Source organism: Mustela nivalis (genome assembly GCF_964662115.1).
Source record: "Mustela nivalis genome assembly, contig: HAP1_SCAFFOLD_335, whole genome shotgun sequence".
Lineage (NCBI taxonomy): Eukaryota > Metazoa > Chordata > Mammalia > Carnivora > Mustelidae > Mustela > Mustela nivalis.
In genome coordinates this window covers 742,720-749,500 of record NW_028136312.1, presented here as the reverse complement: position 1 = coordinate 749,500, position 6,781 = coordinate 742,720, and positions in this window count along the sequence as shown.

The window sequence follows — 6,781 nt, the reverse complement described above, 5'->3', positions numbered from 1 at the left end:
ACATCATAGTAAGTAAATCAAGGCCATTGTCAAGCTTCCGTCAAGGAGAGTCCTTAACTAGAGGGATTTCCCATTGCTCTCAGGATGATAACCTCTGAGTTACAGGTTCCGTTAGTTGGCCACACACATTTGGAGCCTTGTGGACTTTCTGACAGCTGAGCAGCATATCTGTTTCAAGCATTGTGATCCCTGTTCTTACTGCAAGAGTGACAGTTGTCACTTTTCCTTTGACCCCTGTCTTTAGGAAAGTGTCTGACTCAGAAAGTCGAGTCAGTACCCCCCAAAGGTATTTTCAGGAGAACCACCTCAAAGATGATCACCTGAGATACTGTCAAGAAAAAAAAAAAACTGAAATTCTAAGCAACATCCATAAAAAGTATTTTCATGTTGATAAGGAAAGATTTTCCCCTAAATACCAGAGAGGCTCCATGAAAGTGAGATTTTTACCTATTTTGTTCACCGTGTCACCAGTCCCTAGAAGAGCGCCTAAGACATCACTCAAGATTAGGTTGCTTTGAATGAATCAAATGAATGAATGAACTGTAGCCTTTGATAGTGAGGTAGTTTATGGTCCTTAGGCAAGAGATGTGATTTGTGTTGGGATTTCAAGAATGGGAGGTGCCGAAGAGAAAATTGAGAAGCTAAATGTGAAAATATGCAATTTACTGACTGGAGTAGTTCTGAATATATTTCAAACATAATTAAACTATGGCTGTGGGTCTATATGCGTTTTCATAATTTTCCCTTGAAAATGTGAGGCATACAGATGTCATCTCCAGTGAATTCTCCTTGTCCGTATACAGAATCACCAAAAAAAAAAAAAGGCATTCTGACAGTCCTCAGCCCATCCACTCCAGGATTGTGACTCTTTCTTCTCCATGTTCTTTCTGACATCATGGACTTTCAGGTTGACCTCTCTCATCTTGGGTCCCACTCTCATTAGCTGTAGAAGTCATGCGATGTTTGTGATGTGAGGGTGGCAATACTCTCTGACTTTTGGTTACAATATGTCTTTGAAAGCCAGTGTTTATTCTGCTTTTACAGCATTTCTCCATTTGAATTGGCCACCTTTTAAGTGGTCATTAGCCACATGTGGCTACTAGCCATGGGACTTGGACAGCAGAGGTGTGGAAAGTCCGCACATTCTTCCACTCAAAGGATATTGTGAGTTATGCTACATCTTTTTTTTTGAAGTGCCTTTTTTAGATATTTAAATTCAATTAGCCATTAGATAGTACATGATTGGTTTCAGAGAATTCAGTAACTCATCAGTTGTGGATAACCCTTGGTGCTCATCACATCACGTGTCCTCCTTAATGCCTATCACCCAGTTTCTCCATGTCTCCCACTCCCCTCCCCCCCAGCAACTCTCAGTTTGTTTCCTATAGTTAAAGGTGCCTCATGGCTTGTCTCCCTTTCTGATGACTCCCATTCAGATTTCCCTCCCTTCCCTCTGATCCTCTGTACTACATCTTAATCTCAACAGTCAAGCAGTGGTAGTAATTCAGTCATGGAGTCATGCATATTCTAAATCTGATGAGGTGGATTCCCATACTGCCTTTGTCTCTTCTAGAGCGCTTACATTTGTTATGTTATTGCTGCTGCGTTCATGTTTCTCGTTCACTGAATGTCTGATAAAAGAATTAGTAAAATGTGTGACTGCAGAAAATACAATGGTCATGGATGATGAAGATTTTCTCCTTGACCAGACTCGAGTCAAGTTCCTCTGAGTCCTCTTTCTGTCTAGCCTTGACCTTAGGCTCCGCCCACTTAGCCCAGTTTTAGCAAGAAATCTGCTTGGTCATTTTTCAGCAATCTTCTATCCTACTCTTGATATCTGATCAAATTCCTTATCTCTCACCCCTGGTATCTTACCACTTTTTTTTTTTTTTAAGATTTATTTATTTTGACAGAGAGAGAGCCTGAGCAGGGGGAATAGCAGAGGGAGAGAGAGAACCAGACTCCCCACTGAGCAGCAAGCCCAATGCCAGGCTTGATCCTGGGATCAGATCATGACCAAGCCAAAGCCAGAGATTTAACCAACTAAGCCACCCAGGTGCTTCAGTATCTATAACCCTTAATATCTGATCCAATCCCTTATTCCCAGGGCACCTGGTTGGTGCAGCTGGTTGAACGTTTGACTCTTGGTTTCTACTCTGGTCATGATCTCACGGTCCTGAGATTAAGCCTCACCTCAGGCTCTATGCTCAGTGAAGAGTCTGATTAAAATTCTCTTTCCCTCTCCCTCTACCCCTACCCCTGCTCCCTCTCTCTAAAATGTATTAATAAGTCTTTTAAAAAATTCCTTATCCCCTGATCTCAATAGTTTATGACCCTAGCCTTCCTTCAACAATATTACTGTCCAGATGGTTTAGCCAGAATCCCTTCATCCTTACCCTTGATGTTCCATCTTAATTTTACATTCAGTGATCCCCACCATGCTCTTTAGCTGTAAATCTCCATTTGTCTGAGCTGAGCCAGATTTCTCTCCCATACTATACAATAAAATCTCATCATAGTAGCATCCCTTGAATAAAATCTTCCTTACTCTCTTTAATGGGTGTCACAATATTTTTTTTTTCTTTAACAGTCAGGAGGGTGCTAATGGAGTACCATGACAAAAGGCCTAACTTCCTATAATGGACATTTCCTTGGTTTACCTGACAAATACTCTTTCTCTCTTCTAAGGAAAATTTCCGGTTCTCAGTATAACTGCCAACTGGCCCAGGGGTGGACAAGTGAGGCAGATGAGACCAAAATGAAAATTCTGTTGAGACACTGGACCTTGAGGATTCAAGCCAAGGACATAAAAGTGTTGGTACTCCATTATTCTGATGGTCCGTTAACTCTTGCTTTTTTGGTTCCTGTGTCTATCACTGCCCCTGCCTTTTTGAAGATAATGACCATTCATCTGAGTACACGGTTCACAGAATCCCTTTGCAGTGGCCCATGCGGGCCAAGGTAGTAGAGCATAATAGATCTCTGTAAGTTTTTAAAAAATGTCTTTGTCCCTGTTGCCCATGGCCATTAAAGACCAAAGGTCGGGGGTAGGAGGATATTGGAAAAGGTGAAGTTATAGTTACTCACTGATTTTTTGATTGGTAGAGAGAAAGCAACACCTACATACAGGGCCAGTGGGTGAGTGGAGGAAACATCTTTGGCTCTAGGAGGAATGGGGGAAGGAGAAATATTAATAATCTTTGTCTTTGGAACTGCCCCTGAAGACTTCCCCACACAGGAAAATGACCTAGCGTGACTCTCCTAAACTTCGGCAAGCCCCTTAAATTTAACTGACTTCTAGATCTGATACTCCCTGCTGGATAACTCTGATCATTATTGGATTGTTACTTATTTTATTTTAAAATTATTTTTAAAGAAAATTTTAATCTAAATACAATTAATTAACATATAATACTAGTTTCAGACATACAGGTTAGTGATTCATCAGTCTTTTGTAACACCCAGTGCTCACTGTATCACATGCCTTCCTTAATGTCCATCACCCAGTTACCCCATCCAGCCATCCCTCTCCCCTCCAAGAACCCTCAGTTTGTTTACTGTGATTAAGAGTCTCTTCTGAGGGGTACCTGGCTGGCTCAGTGGGTTAAAGCCTCTGCCTTCAACTCAGGTTATGATCTCAGGGTCCTGGGATCGAGCCCCACATCAGGCTCTCTGCTCCCTGGGGAGTCTGCATCCTCCTCTCTCGCTCTTCCTGCCTCTCTGCCTACTTGTGATCTCTGTTTGTCAAATAAGTAAATAAAAATCTTTTTTTTTAAAGTCTCTTCTGGTTTGTCTCCCTCTTTGACTTCATCTTGTTTTATTTTTTTCCTTTACTCCCCTATGATTCTGGTTTGTTTCTTGAACTCCACATATGAGTGAGATCATATGATAATTGTCTTTCTCTGACTGACTTATTTCGCTTGGCATAATACCCTCTACTTTCACCCCTGTCATTGCAAATAATTGCCATTTATTTTAACTCGACAGAGAAGGCCACTAGAAACAGCAGGTGATGGCCCCAGCTCCTGTTCCTCCATGCAGAACATCTGTCAACACCTGTGGACATCTTTTCCTCCCCCCATTCCTATGAATGTTGCTCAGTTGTTACATGGCATGGACAAATGCTGTTGGCTGGTGGCATGGACACACTGGACAAGCTTGGCCTTCGGTAAAACAAAGACTGGCTTCAATTACTCAAACTGAAACAGGAATGCTTGGATGAACAAGCCTGCCAGGAAGTCCCACTGGAGGTACTCAACCTGTGCTCCTTCCCTCCTTGGACCAAGAACCTGAACTTGAGAGATGAATGGCTTATCCAAGGTTATGGCAAGGTTACACAGAGCTGAAACTAGACACAGGTGTACATGCCTATTGATCAAGGCTGGCTGAGAAATCGAACTGCCTCAAATCTTGATTCTTTTTGCCACTTCTTATTCTCTGACCCTGTTTTTCATAGATTAGGATGTAGGAATAATAAAAATATCAGCTAATGGGGTATCCTGACTTTTTGATGTTTTAGTTCTTGTCAGACATTTACCATAATGCTTAGCACATGGATATGTGTGTGCACACACGTGCACATGCATGACACTCAAAAAATTGTTCCCTGATATTAACTTTATCAGTGCACTTTGCATCCACCACCAATTGGCTGTTTTGTCACAAACTGATTAAAGCAGAACTGTCAAGTGAGGAACTTCAAAGCCAAAGCATTAAGTGCTTTGAAAAACCAGCACCTGGGAGGATTTGTCTCAGCATCTGTGATTAGAAGGCAGCAAAAAGAGACTTTGGGGACACAGTTCACCCCTTCATGAAGCAGCCATTCAGAACTTTCTCCGAAGGGCTAATGCCTAATCTTCCAAAGACCAGCAAGAACAAGCTTATGGTATGTTAAAATCAGATTTTTAAAAGATTTTTATTTATTTATTTGAGAGAGAGAGAGAGAGTGAGAGAGAGAGCATGAGAGGGGAGAAGGTCAGAGGGAGAAGCGGACTCCCCATGAAGCTGGGAGCCTGATGCAGTCCTTGATCCTGGGACTCCAGAATCAAAATCAGTTTGATTGACTCAATACAGTCAGGGAGGACAGTCCTCAGGAGTCACAGAATGCTGGTTGCCATGAGGGAGGAGTCTTTTACAAAGTCTGGGCTCTCACAGAAGGAGTCTGAAGCACGTGTATGGAAAGCAGAGGTCAGTTCTGGATTAGAAGCTCTTTCTGAGGGGAAATGAGTAGAAGCAGGGATTAACCAGGACTTGGGCTCTGCTTTATTCAGTTCAAGTTGCTGCAACAAATGATGACAGACTGGGTGGCTGAAACAGCAAAACATGTACTATTCCTTGCAGTTCTAGAGACTGAGAAGTCCAAAAGCAAGATCCTGGGAGATCTGATATCTAGCAAGAGACTGCTTCATTATCTACAAATGCCCATATTTCTGTTGTAGACTTGCATGGATGACAGCTGGCAGAACAATCTCTCAGGTCGTTTCTCAGAAGTGCTTTTATCTCATTCACAAGTGTTCCAATCTCATGACCTCACCACCTCTCAAAGCCCATACCTCCTGATGGCACTCCTTGAGGGTCAGGGCTTCAACATCTGAATTGGGACAAGACACAAACATTCAGTCCATTAGCAAGTGTTGTCATGAGGACAGCATAGCTTATCAACTGGGTATCCCCAGGAATCCATGGGACTAGCAAAGCAGAATCTGGGGGTGTCACTGGTAGGAAAGCAGGAGGTCCCCAAGAGACAGTCCTCATAGCATTTTACAGAGACAGCAGGACCCTTGAGAAACAATAGTTTCCGTGACCCATACACCAGCCTTTATCTATGCCTGTCCTCCCTGCTGGATTCACAGCAAGCCTACTTCTTTCTTTTCCAGTACAAATGGATTTCCACTCTCTGAATCCTGATGAATTTTTGCTCTTTTGCAGTTAGTAGGTTGTCCCTCAGGATTCTGCATGTCTGGATTTGCAATCGTGGAAACTGCCAAAGGTCTAGGGACCTGCATGGCAGAACCCGGCCTCTACCACTATTGCCCAAGGTAGGGACTCTGGTCCCTTGAGCGTCCTGTGCTGCTGTCAAAGGTCTGTGTGCATTGGCTTATTGTTTTTTTTTTTAATGTAATTGCTTATACGTGTGTTTCATCATGCTCAAGTGGCCTTTCTGTGAAAAAGTGGCCAAGCTACACCTAGAAGTCACTGAAGAAAGTTCTAAGAACTCCTGGTTAGTATGAGGCTAGAGAGAGAGAGAAAGAGAGAAAAGAAATCTGCCTCTCTGCATTTTGTAAGTCCCTGGGCAAAATCTGTTGGCTGTGCACTCCTCACACGAAGATTCCAGGCAGGGAGACCCTCCTGAGCCTCATCTCCCTGAGTTCCTCTTCCAGAAGCAATCCCTAGTTTGAGACCAGGGTTAGCGAAAATAGAGCAGCAAAGCAGGGTCCAGAAGGAAGGACTGCCACAGACCATGGAGCACCAGGGGGACAGGCTGGTACCTCCTCACGGTTGGGGTACAAATGGGCTCAGCTCAGCAGGTATAGGGGTGCCCTTGGCCCCTCTGGTGGGCTTTGCAGTGCCCCAATCTCAGGAAGAAAAAAGGCTGGCTCAGGTGACATATTTTTGACTGGGAAGGAGCTGACAACAATGGAAATAAACAAGTAGGGAATGATGTTGTAAAGTTGGAGGGTTTGTCCTTTATATCTCAGCTTTCTCTCCTATCTTCCCTTGCTCTGTAGTGTGTTATCAAAGAAGTTTTTGGCATGATATTCCTGTTCACTGATTAACTCTT